This window comes from Amphiura filiformis, chromosome 10 (genome assembly GCF_039555335.1).
Source record: "Amphiura filiformis chromosome 10, Afil_fr2py, whole genome shotgun sequence".
Taxonomy (NCBI): Eukaryota; Metazoa; Echinodermata; class Ophiuroidea; order Amphilepidida; family Amphiuridae; genus Amphiura; species Amphiura filiformis.
In genome coordinates, this window is record NC_092637.1 from 53,362,469 (window position 1) to 53,375,780 (window position 13,312).

General features: G+C 38.5%; 2 non-coding genes across 2 annotated transcripts; both read right to left on the reverse strand.

Annotated features, from left to right (window-relative positions):
- Window positions 1-10,668: 10,668 nt before the first annotated feature.
- Trnav-gac (transfer RNA valine (anticodon GAC)) lies at window positions 10,669-10,741 on the reverse strand. The gene has a single exon. It is a non-coding gene; the product is annotated as a tRNA-Val (tRNA).
- A 365-nt stretch (window positions 10,742-11,106) lies between these two features.
- On the reverse strand, window positions 11,107-11,179 carry Trnav-gac (transfer RNA valine (anticodon GAC)). The gene has a single exon. It is a non-coding gene; the product is annotated as a tRNA-Val (tRNA).
- Between the last annotated feature and the right edge of the window lie 2,133 nt (window positions 11,180-13,312).

The following is a 13,312-nucleotide window of genomic DNA, read 5'->3' on the forward strand; positions in this document are numbered from 1 at the left end:
CAAGGAGTTTAGCATAGGAGAACGGCGCAAGGAGTTTAGCATAGGAGGACGGCGCAAGGAGTTTAGTATAGGAGAATTGCGCAAGGAGTTGTAAACGTGTTTGGAGAACACCATTTTCGTGTAAGGATTTTATACGCAAGGAGTTATCAATGCAAGTGTACAAAGGACTTCGCTGATTGTCGCAGGACAAGTGAATAGGGATATATTACATCAGTCGTCCAGAACATTACAAGAACTTTATGATCACCAAGAAGAAGAATGCTGGCTAAGTACAAAATAGATAAAGAGTGATTATATTTGATTAATGTATATAATGTGCATTTGTAGTCATTATATTGTACCAAACGAAACTTGCTTTCAATTAAAGACTTAGATTTTGTTAGCTTAAACGAACAGTGTATTTGTGTTGTGCATTCGTGTGAGTTCGGGTAAAAGGTGATTTTGGCCTTGAGTCAAGTACGACTCGTAACAAAATTGGGGGCTCGTCGTCCGGGAAATACACTGTAAAAAAGTTGACATTAATATACTGAGTCTTGAAAGTGAAAGTACAGTATGGAAGAGTTCAAAGCAGAAGAGTTTCTTGAAACTATAGATTGGGAGAAGTTTGATAAGTTGAAGAAACCTGATTTATTAGCATTTGCAAAATACTATGAATTGGATGTAAAGCAAGCCAACAGAAAACAAATAATCAAAAATGCCTTGATTGAAGTTTTGGTTGATGAAGAGTATTTTGAGGAATCCGTTTTGGACAAGAGAAAAGAGGTCAAAACTGAAATCGGGGATGCAGTTAAGTTGAAAGAACTAGAAGTTCAGGTGGAAATGGAAAAATGAAAATGCAATTGCAGTTGGACATGCAAAAGCTAGATATGCAAAATAAAGAAAGAAAAACAAGAAAGATTAGACATGGAAAACAAGAAATTAGAAATGGAAGAAAAAGCACGCCAAGAAAAGATGGCGCTTGAGCACCACAAATTAGAAACAGAAGAAAAGGAAAAGGTAGCAAAATTGGAACTTGAAAAACAAAAGTTGGAAATGGAAGAAAATTTGAAACAAAAAGAAATTGAAGAAAAGTACAAGTTTGAACAAGAGAAGTTGGCAAAGCTAGGTGACAAATACTCATCAAGTTTCTCCTCAAAGTCAGGGTTTGATGTTACAAAGTATGTAAAGCTGGTGCCTAAATTCAAAGAAAAAGATGTTGACGAGTATTTCCAACATTTTGAAAAGGTAGCTACAAAGCTACTGTTACAAAGTAGTTTTGTGGGGAAGGCCAGGGAAACTTACTCAGCTCTACCAATAGAGAAGTGTAACAATTATGAAGAAGTCAAACAGGCAGTCCTTAAGGCCTATGAACTGGTGCCTGAAGCATACAGACAAAAGTTCAGAGATTCAAGAAAGCAAGCAGATCAAACCCATGTAGAATTTGCTAGAGTAAAAGAACACATGTTTGACAGGTGGCTTGGTTCAAAAGAAGTCAAAGATGATTTCGGCCAACTTAAGCAATTGGTTCTTATAGAAGAGTTCAAAAATGTGTCCACGCTGACATTAAAACCCACTTGGATGAAAGCGCTAGCAAAATTAAGACGCTAAGTGACGCGGCGACAATGGCAGACGACTATGGCTTAACTCACAAATTGAATGCGAGTAGTCATAACAGAAGTTATTCAAACAGGTTCAGCCATAACCAACCTAGAGCAAATCAGGGTGGTACACAAGAAGGAGATCTCAGTCTAATCACAGATCCTGGTCTAATTCACAGCATAGTGCTGGTGGTAGAGGGACCCCATGGAGTTCAGGTACCAGACCAACAGGTGGGACTGAATTTAAATCCCAATTAGTTTGCAATTTCTGTAAGAAACCAGGACATACAGTGACCATGTGTCGGAGCTTAAAAGCCAAACAAGATGCACAAAAACAGCAGCAAACTGCTAGTAATACTGTAGGATGTGCAGTGTCACTTGAGTCAAAGAAACAAGTCAGTCAAATCAAAAAACAAGAATTCCCACAAAAGGGAGGTGAAACAGACAAGGTGTGTGAAGAATTTGAACCATTTGTGTTAGAGGGAGTAGTATCACTTGGTGATAATGGTAGTCCAAAGCCCATTAAGATTGTGCGAGATACGTGTTGTGCACGGTCTATGATTCTGGAAGGAACTTTGCCTTTAATGAGGATAGTTCAGCTGGTAATGCTTTGATCCAGGGTATTGGGATGGAAATACTTAATGTACCTCTCCACAAAATTAACTTGACATCTGACTTGGTTTCTGGTCCTGTAACCATAGGAGTTAGACATGAATTGCCAGTCAAGGGAGTGTCCATGTTGCTAGGAAATGATTTGGCAGGGGGGAAGGTTTTTCCTGACCCAATAGTCACAGATAAGCCCTGTTTACAGGATGATAGTAGTGAGGAAAAGGAGATATTTCCTGCATGTGCAGTGACACGGGCAATGAGTAAGAAGGCCTCATTAGAAACAATTGAGGACAACCAAATTGATGACTTAGGCTACAATTTGGAAGACACATTTGTGTCAAAGTTGAATGAGAAAGAAGATAAACTTCCTTCTCCTGGGGATAAAAATACCCCTACAAATGACACAGCCTCTGAGCATGAACAACTTGGGGAAACCATAAAAGACCCATTAAGTCATGACAAGCTAATTCTGGAGCAACAAAATGACCCAGAACTCAAAGAGATCAATCAAAGGGCATTGACCCTAGAAGAAGCAGAACAAAATTCTGTCTGTTTTTACAAACAAGATGATGTGCTAATGAGAAAATGGCGGCCCCCTGATGCACCTGCCGACGAAGAGTGGAAGGTAGTGCACCAAATTGTGGTACCAAAAGTCTACCACACTGAAGTTATTAACATAGCACATGATAGTCCCATGGCAGGGCATTTGGGTGTTAAGAAAACTCATGAAAGAATTCTGAGACATTTCTGGTGGCCCACTCTCAGAAAAGATGTTTCTGAATATTGCAAAACATGTCACATATGCCAAGTAGTAGGGAAGCCAAATCAGAAAATACCTCCTGCTCCATTAAAGCCAATTCCAGCCTTTGATGAACCATTTAGTAGGGTTATTATTGATTGTGTAGGCCCCTTACCAAAGACTAAGTCAGGTAATCAGTACCTTCTGACAATTATGTGCGCGTCAACACGCTTTCCTGAAGCCATACCCTTGAGAAATATTAAAGCAGTGACCATAGTGAAAGCTTTAACCAAGTTCTTCACATTTGTGGGGCTCCCCAAGTCCATACAGTCAGACCAGGGATCAAACTTTACTTCTGGAGTATTTCAGCAGGTCATGTATCAATTAGGTATAGAACAGTATACCTCAAGTGCATACCATCCAGAATCACAAGGTGCACTAGAAAGGTTCCACCAAACATTGAAAAACATGATCAGGACATACTGTTTGGAATTTCAGAGGGACTGGGATGAGGGAGTACACTTGTTGTTGTTTGCTGCAAGGGAAGCTGTTCAGGAAACTTTAGGATTTAGTCCTTTTGAGTTAGTGTTTGGACACACAGTGCGCGGGCCCGTAAAGTTGTTGAAAGAAAAGTGGCTCAATGAGAAATCAGATATCAATTTATTGGATTATGTCTCCAATTTTAAGCATAGGCTTAACAGAGCAACTGATATCGCCAAAGAAAACTTGAAACAGGGTCAGGCCAAAATGAAACAATGGTATGATCAACATGCCAAAGAGAGAGTGTTCAAACCAGGTGACAAAGTTCTAGTACTGTTTCCAATTCCAGGACACCCATTACAAGCCAGATATCATGGCCCATGTGAGGTAGAGTCAAAAGTGGGTGAAGTGGATTATATTATCAAGACTCCTGGTAGACGCAAGAGCAGGCAGTTATGCCACATAAATATGCTCAAAGAGTATGTTGAAAGAAGTGACAGTGGCATTCCAAAACCTGTGTGTACAGTAAAACATACTGATAATGTAGACAAACATGCCGATGTATACAAAATCGCCAATGTAGACAAGAGTAAAGATGACAATTCTGATGTCACATTTGACCAGGATAAAGAGCTGGAGCACAAAGAGTATAATGTAAAATTGAACAATTCTGATGTGCTCACTAATTTGGACTCAAAGTTAGGTCATCTTTCTCAATATCAACAAAGTCAAATTGCAAATTTGATTCACAAATTTGACAATATATTTCCTGATACGCCAAGTAGAACAAATGCTGCATTTCATGATGTAGATGTTGGTGATACAAAACCAATCAAGCAGCATCCTTACAGAGTCAATCCATTGAAAATGGAACATCTCAAAAATGAGATTAATTATATGCTAGACAATGATATCATAGAACCAAGTAGTAGTGAATGGAGTTCACCATGTATTCTTGTTCCCAAGCCTGATGGTTCATACCGATTGGTCGCAGACATGAGAGCTGCAAATGTTCATTCAAAGACAGACTCGTACCCAATTCCAAGAATTGATGATTGCATAGACAAAATTGGGAATGCAAAATTTGTTAGCAAATTTGATCTTTTGAAAGGGTACTGGCAGGTTCCACTCACAGACCGTGCCAAAGAGATTTCTGCTTTTGTACACCATTTGGTCTTTACCAATACAAAGTTATGCCATTCGGGTTGAAAAACGCACCTGCAACATTTCAGAGAATGGTAAATCAAATTGTGGCAGACATAGAGGGATGTGAAGCGTATGTAGATGATTTGATTGTTTACAGTCAAACTTGGGAACAACACATGGAACAACTCCATCAATTGTTTAAGAAGCTGTCTGAAGTACAGTTAACAGTCAATCTGGTAAAAAGTGAGTTTTGCCATGCCACAGTCACATACTTGGGATATGTTGTAGGTCAAGGTCAGGTGAAACCTATCAAAGCCAAAGTTGAAGCAATTGAGCAATACCCCACACCTGTAAACAAGAAGGCACTCATGAGATTTCTAGGAATGGTTGGCTATTATAGAAAGTTCTGTCCAAACTTTTCAGAGATAGCAAGTCCTTTGACTGATTTGTTGAAGAAAGATGCAAAATTCATTTGGTCAGAACAGTGTGAAAATGCTTTTCACAAAGTCAAATCAATACTCATGAGTTCACCAGTACTTACTGCACCTGATTTTCAGAAGCAGTTCAAGTTGACTGTTGATGCCAGTGACATAGGCTGTGGAGGTGTTGTGATGCAAGAGGGTGAAGATCAAATAGATCACCCCATTTGTTACTTTTCAAGGAAATTCAACAAGCACCAGAGAAATTACTCCACAATTGAGAAGGAGTGTCTAGCATTGCTATTAGCATTGCTACATTTTGATGTGTATTTGGGTACCACAGTATACCCTGTGCTTGTTTTCACAGATCACAATCCCTCACCTTCATCAACAGGATGAAGAACAAAACCAAAGACTGGTGAGGTGGAGTTTGACCTTGCAAGAGTACAATCTGGACATCAAACATATTAAGGGAAAAGACAATGTAATGGCTGATGCCTTGTCCAGAATTGCATAAAAATTGACAAACAAAAATTCCTTTAAGAAGGAACTTGTGTGACAAGTAGTCACTGTGTATGTTGAGTTAAGCACTCGAAGTTAATATTATGTTGAAGTTGATGTAACAGAAGAAAACATTTAAGAAAGTTTTCATTACATTCAAACTTTCTTCTTTTAAGGGGAGGGTGTGATGTGCCCTGAGTAATTTAATTTGATGATTTATCTTTGTTTACAAAGTTACATGAGTGATGACATTTTAGGGAATTCCCTCTCAAATTGAGCAAAACAAGTTGAATCATATCTAATTTGGAATATTTGGAAACCCCCTTCAGATTGTAAAGAGATGACATCATATATGGGATTCCCCTCAGGAAGTGATGTAATGGGATTTCCCTCAGGAAGTGATGTCATGTGAAAGGTTAATGTTATAATTAAGACTTTGGAATTCCCCAGATTGAGCATAATGTGAAGGCAGTAAATGGCCCAGAATAGAATGGGGTTTTTCCCAAGCTTGATATATAAGAAAATGTAAACACAATTATTGACACAGTTGATAGTGTCGATCTGGGCTATGCTTACAGTCCAATTCCTTGAAAGAAAGGAAATTACAAACCAGAAATATTTTATGTAGTCAAAGTACTACTATTTACCAGTGTTGTCGGAGAAGATCTAGAATACGTCAAAGAACGTTATTCTCCCAAGAAAGGAAATATATTCTTCTGTCGACTTGCTGAAGTCTGGTATTTTGATTCAACGCAACTGTCAAAATAAGTGGGGACAACTGCATCGCAGTCCTGCTTCCTGAAGATATTGTGTGAAAGGTGGAAATAGCACCAAGTTTGGAGAAAGCAGCGCAAGGAGTTAAATTTGGAGAACTGCGCAAGGAGTTTAGCATAGGAGAACGGCGCAAGGAGTTTAGCATTGGAGAACGGCGCAAGGAGTTTAGCATAGGAGGACGGCGCAAGGAGTTTAGTATAGGAGAATTGCGCAAGGAGTTGTAAACGTGTTTGGAGAACACCATTTTCGTGTAAGGATTTTATACGCAAGGAGTTATCAATGCAAGTGTACAAAGGACTTCGCTGATTGTCGCAGGACAAGTGAATAGGGATATATTACATCAGTCGTCCAGAACATTACAAGAACTTTATGATCACCAAGAAGAAGAATGCTGGCTAAGTACAAAATAGATAAAGAGTGATTATATTTGATTAATGTATATGTGCATTTGTAGTCATTATATTGTACCAAACGAAACTTGCTTTCAATTAAAGACTTAGATTTTGTTAGCTTAAACGAACAGTGTATTTGTGTTGTGCATTCGTGTGAGTTCGGGTAAAAGGTGATTTTGGCCTTGAGTCAAGTACGACTCGTAACACACCTCATTCATGTTTTTAAAGCACCTTGCAGGGCCGTGGGAAGCCGCCATGATAGCTGCTTGCGAATCCTTTCTGCCACAAGCGGAAGTGTAACCTTTCACACAGACCCGCGGCGAGCGAATTTTGGTTTTTAGTGCTGTTTTTACTTTTCGTTCTCAAAAGACATTGTTGATCATAAATATAACTTAAAATAAATTTTTTATGTTCTTCTGTAGTTTTATGGGTAAAAATTGTCGCGTTTTCTTTTGAACGAATGTTGAATCTGAACTTTGGTAGTATTCGCTTCGTGTCACCAAAGTTCACGAGGGACGAGGCGCGTGGCACGGATTTCGCTGGTTTCAAAATCGGGGTACCGTTACAGCGTAATAAAATACATCGGGTATCAATATGGCCGCCACCATGGATTACAAACTGATCGCTGATTGTCGTAAGGAATTAAGAATTTCTCCTTTATTTGGACGTATATAAGCTTGGGACTTTTACTGTTTGTCGTTTTTATTATTACTGCAACTATATAGCCATTGATTAGTTTATGGTACAGATTTCCTTTAAGCAAAAGCTAATTTCAACTTACGTTTGATATTTTTTTTCTTCTCTTTTGAGCACTTAAAACAAATTTAACCTATGGTTTATAAATTTCATTGAGCCCCGTCCTTGTCTTGTTCCGTAGTTGTACTCATTGGCAAGCTAATATATATTATAAGGACAATGAAAATGACTCCTTTTTTGAGAAAATAAGTCGTTTAAAATTGATATTCCGCAAAAACAAACTGTAAGCGTTGAGTTCCTTCAGATTTGACCTACAAACTGCTGTGATGTCATGAAATGAAGTGTGCCAGCTTCGAGAGAATAGACTGTCAACACTCTCAATGCACAGAACGTATACTTTTTTGTTATCAGAAAAACAACTCTAATATTGTTTACACATATGGATAAAATCAGGCCGCTTCTTTATTATTTCTAAGTAAATTGTGATATTACAATTCATATCTACATCAACTTGATGAGAAATATTTGGACTGAAAAATAAAAAAAAATATTTTAGATCAATGTTCCGTACGAGCTTAGAATTTGTGCGTGACATATTGTATTTATTATGCAAGTAAACAATTTCAATAGCCCGAGAGCTAACCTTTTGTTGTCCATTCCCAATTTCTCGTGATGAAGGTCGAGAATGAATGAACATCAAAAGAGCTCTCCAAGGGCTCATGTGTTATGTATTGCTCGGGAACATATAGTGTCCTCTTCATACTGTCGCTGCATTGGAAATTAATTTCGCTTCGAACGGGGGGGGGCCGTACGAGCCAGCATTTTACCAACACAATTGCTCTTTTTTCAGGAGAAATACGAATAAAAAAAATTGCAACGAATGTCAACTTGGAATGTAATAATTATTCTCTTCGAATGGAGTTAGATATGCCCTTTGACATGCATACATTATATAATAAGTTATTAATCCTAATGCCACCTGCTTTTTTGCCAGGGAGAAGGAAACAAAGAAGGTCCATGTTTGAAACACAAGGACAAGACCGGGAATAGCAAGCCATGGTGTTTACGCTGCCCAGCCAGCGTTTTCGTATGTATATATAAGCTCGAATGATTGCGCAATCGGATCACGTGGGATGCTTGTGCTTGCAGTTGTTTTGTGCGGTAGCCTGGACATCCACAAATACTCATTTTTCCCCAAAACTGTGGTTGAGTGGAATGCCCTTGACAACACTGTTGTAAACGCAACATCATTGAACACTTTTAAGCAGCAACTAAGTCAGTAATCCTCACACCCCCCGCACAAGCCTGGCATCATACTCTAAACGAGTCCAGCCAGTATAAGAGCAGAAGCAGAAGCAGAAGCTTTGTGGCATGCTGGGGGGGAAGTGGGTACGATTATTTATTATGTATATATCAGCTTTCTCAGTTGGTGTATTTGAAGAACTTGGTAATTAAAACCGTTGAGCCAAGTTTATTAAAAATGACCAATATCATCATACGCCACTTTGTATTGCGACCTACGAAATGTTCTCAAATAGGGCCAAAGTATGTAAACCACAACTGGATTTGAACATTTTCTACACTTTTCAGCTGAAGTTTTAACATCGTAAGATGTAAAAATATTTCCACCTCGATTGACCATTATATAAATTATAGTTATACTATAATAATGGTCAATCGAGGTGGAAATATCAAAAAGCTGAAAACTCAAAATATTAAGAGCTTTCTTAAGAACCACAAAACAAATACTAGGCTTGTTTGTACTCATATTAAAGCATTTACATGCTGAATCCAAATATTTTGGACATGAAAATGAACAATTCTGAAATTTTTGAATTAAAAAAAAAAGTTTTGAACTTGTCGTCGCAGTCGACTCTAACGCGGAGAGAGGTAATAGTTGTACCTGAGATCACAATACCTAATATGGTCTCAGACGACTCTAACGCGGAGAGAGGTAATAGTTGTACCTGAGATCACAATACCTAATATGGTCTCAGAGTTGTACTGTACTTCCTCAACGTATAGGATAGTGTCGTCATGATTTCCATGTAACATCCTAGCGTTAACCACAATAGAAAATAAAAGAAATATAACATATCATATAATCTATTATTCCTGATAAAAATAACAGGCGTTAGATCAATACCAGTACCAACATCCTTAGTGTGACGTCACATTCATGAAATGCTTCAACTAGCTCATAAATTGTATAATTAATCACGTTATTAATCCTAACGCCTTTTCTGCTTTCTTGCCAGAAAGAAGGAAAGAAAGAAGAAGATGAAGAAAAAAGTTGTTTTGTTCGCTTCCAGGTTGAAACACAAGGACAAGACCGGGAATAGCAAGCCATGGTGTTTACGCTGCCCAGCCAGCGTTTTCGTATGTATATATATGCTCGAATGATTGCGCAATCGGATCACTTGGGATGCTTGTGCTTGCAGTTGTTTTGTGCTGTAGCCCTTTGTGGCCTGCTGGGGGAAGGGGGTACGATTATTTATTATGTATATATCAGCTTTCTCAGTTGGTGTATTTGAAGAACTTGGTAATTAAAACCGTTGAGCCAAGTTTATAAAAAATGACCAATATCATCATACGCCACTTTGTATTGCGACCTACGAAATGTTCTCAAATAGGGCCAAAGTATGTAAACCACAACTGGATTTGAAAATTTTCTACACTTTTCAGCTGAAGTTTTAACATCGTAAGATGTAAAAATATTTCCACCTCGATTGACCATTATATAAATTATAGTTATACTATAATAATGGTCAATCGAGGTGGAAATATCAAAAAGCTGAAAACTCAAAATATTAAGAGCTTTCTTAAGAACCACAAAACAAATACTAGGCTTGTTTGTACTCATATTAAAGCATTTACATGCTGAATCCAAATATTTTGGACATGAAAATGAACAATTCTGAAATTTTTGAATTAAAAAAAAAGTTGTGAACTTGTCGTCCGCAGTCGACTCTAACGCGGAGAGAGGTAATAGTTGTACCTGAGATCACAATACCTAATATGGTCTCAGAGTTGTACTGTACTTCCTCAACGTATAGGATAGTGTCGTCATGATTTCCATGTAACATCCTAGCGTTAACCACAATAGAAAACAAGGGAAGAGGCCTACGCATCATACACTGGAACATGGAAACATTCAAACATTACAAACTAGCGCACGAGATCAAATTAATGATGCTTAACCATATTCTTAATATATCAATATACAGGAGAAAGAAGAATTACGCATCGCACACTAGCACAATTAAACATGAATTTACAAATGGAAACATTACATGCATAGGCAGATATACCAGAGTAAAAACTCCGGACATACCTGCCTGTGCGGGGACTCGAACCCCAGACCTCTCGCTTGTCGGGCGAGCGCTCTTACCACTGAGCTACACAGACTGTCCCTGATAAACAGGGCTCAAGTCTGGTACTTATGGATATGAGCAGTCATGTGGGGTAAACAGTACAAACAACACATTACATACCAGTGTACGAGATCAATTAATGATGCTTACCAGCCGGCCTAATATAAATATGCAAACAAGGGAAGAGGCCTACGCATCATACACTGGAACATGGAAATATTCAAACATTACAAACTAGCGCACGAGATCAAATTAATGATGCTTAACCGCATTCTTAATATATCAATATAGGAGAAAGAAGAATTACGCATCGCACACTAGCACAATTAAACATGAATTTATAAATGGAAACATTACATGCATAGGCAGATATACCAGAGTAAAAACTCCGGACATACCTGCCTGTGCGGGGACTCGAACCCCAGACCTCTCGCTTGTCGGGCGAGCGCTCTTACCACTGAGCTACACAGACTGTCCCTGATAAACAGGGCTCAGGTCTGGTACTTATGGATATGAGCAGTCATGCGGGGTAAACAGTACAAACAACACATTACATATCAGAGTACGAGATCAATTAATGATCTATAACATATCCTATAATCTATTATTCCTGATAAAAATAACAGGCGTTAGATCAATAGAGTACCGAAGTGATGACGTCACAGAAAACTTTTTTGCATTTCAGCGGTTTGAATACCATGTGTCGGTGGAGCATGATGAAAAACATCCACAGTCCAAATTTGGTGGGAATCGGATCATGAGGGCCCGAGATATGGCCGCATGAATACCTTATTAGCCTCATTGAGATCAGTGTAAATTGGCCTGGTTCCAAACAGTTATGAACCGGGCCAATTTACACTGATTTCAATGGGGCTAATTAGGTATTCATGCGGCCATATCTCGGGCCCTCATGATCCGATTCCCACCAAATTTGGACTGTGGATGTTTTTCATCATGTTCTACTGAAATATGGTCATGAAAATGCTGAAATACAAAAAAAAATTTTATGACGTCACACTTCGGTACTCTATACCAGTACCAACATCCTTAGTGTGACGTCACATTCATGAAATGCTTCAACTAGCTCATAAATTGTATAATTAATCACGTTATTAATCCTAACGCCTTTTCTGCTTTCTTGCCAGAAAGAAGGAAAGAAAGAAGAAGATGAAGAAAAAAGTTGTTTTGTTCGCTTCCAGGTTGAAACACAAGGACAAGACCGGGAATAGCAAGCCGTGGCGTTTACGCTGCCCAGCCAGCGTTTTCGTATGTATATATATGCTCGAATGATTGCGCAATCGGATCACGTGGATGCTTGTGCTTGCAGTTGTTTTGTGCTGTAGCCCTTTGTGGCCCGCTGGGGGTGGGGTACGATTATTTATTATGTATCAGCTTTCTCACTTGGTGTATTTGACGAACTTGATAATTAAAACCGTTGTGCCAAGTTTATAAAAAATGACCAATATCATCATACGCCACTTTGTATTGCGACCTACGAAATGTTCTCAAATGTAACGTTTTATATTTTTTTCGGAAATTGCCCCCCCGACAAGTCTAGATCCGTCACTGCCCGTAAAGTCACATATTATTAGTGACATTTCTTCTCCACCATTTTTAGTTTCTCAGCCGAACATAAATATCGCATCAAGTACAACTTCTCATATTGCTTTGTTGTTTAAAAGTAAATCTCTCCGCAAAATGTGCAAAATGACACGGGGCATAATATATGAAGCTTTACAATTAAAACTAGCTTGGGTTTTTAGGTGATACCTGTTGGGTTTCACTTTGTAATATGTTATTCCAGTTGAAATCCGTACACCCCATATGTAAGACATAACCTTAGTCTTCTACACAGGGAGTGTGAATTTCAAATGGGGTTTCCTGAATGGGTGACTCCATAGACACAGGGGTGTATGGATTTCAACTGGAATACCCCAATACCGCATTGCTTCCTCAACAGTGTATAGGTTCAAGGGTTCGGAAACAATATCTTGAATATCCAGTATTACTTCATCCGTTGACAGGATTCGTGGCTATACTACCTCAAACCACTTTATTTATAAAACAACTAAATTATATCTTGGTTGAAGATAAATAAATACGAAACGAATCTGCCGCCCAAAAATGTTAAATGGTTCGGACTTTGTATTTAGCTCAGAGGAAAGATTTTAGCTTATTATGTTTATGATGATTGTAAGTATCGTTGACGGAAAAACACGACGTACACGCCGTTAATTATCCATATTCCAGACAGAGAATGTGAATTTCAAATAAGGTTACCTGAATGAGTATCTCCATTTGAAATACACACCCCCTGCGTGTGAGATAAAGGGCATATGAGGTGTGTGGATTTCAACTGGTATAGTCCACTTCAATGGTTTATTTTAGCGTTTATAAACAGTGGCGTAGCTATGGGGTTGTGGCGCCCGGGGCAGCAAGTTTCAAAAAATGTGTTTGAATGTTTTGTACTCTTCCTTTATAAATAAATAAAATAAATTTATAATAAATAAATTTCGGAATTTATATAGCGCATTTTTCCGGAGGATTTAAAGCGCTAAAATTTCGCAGCGTGGTGAATCATCACAATCAGATCGCATCAACTAGG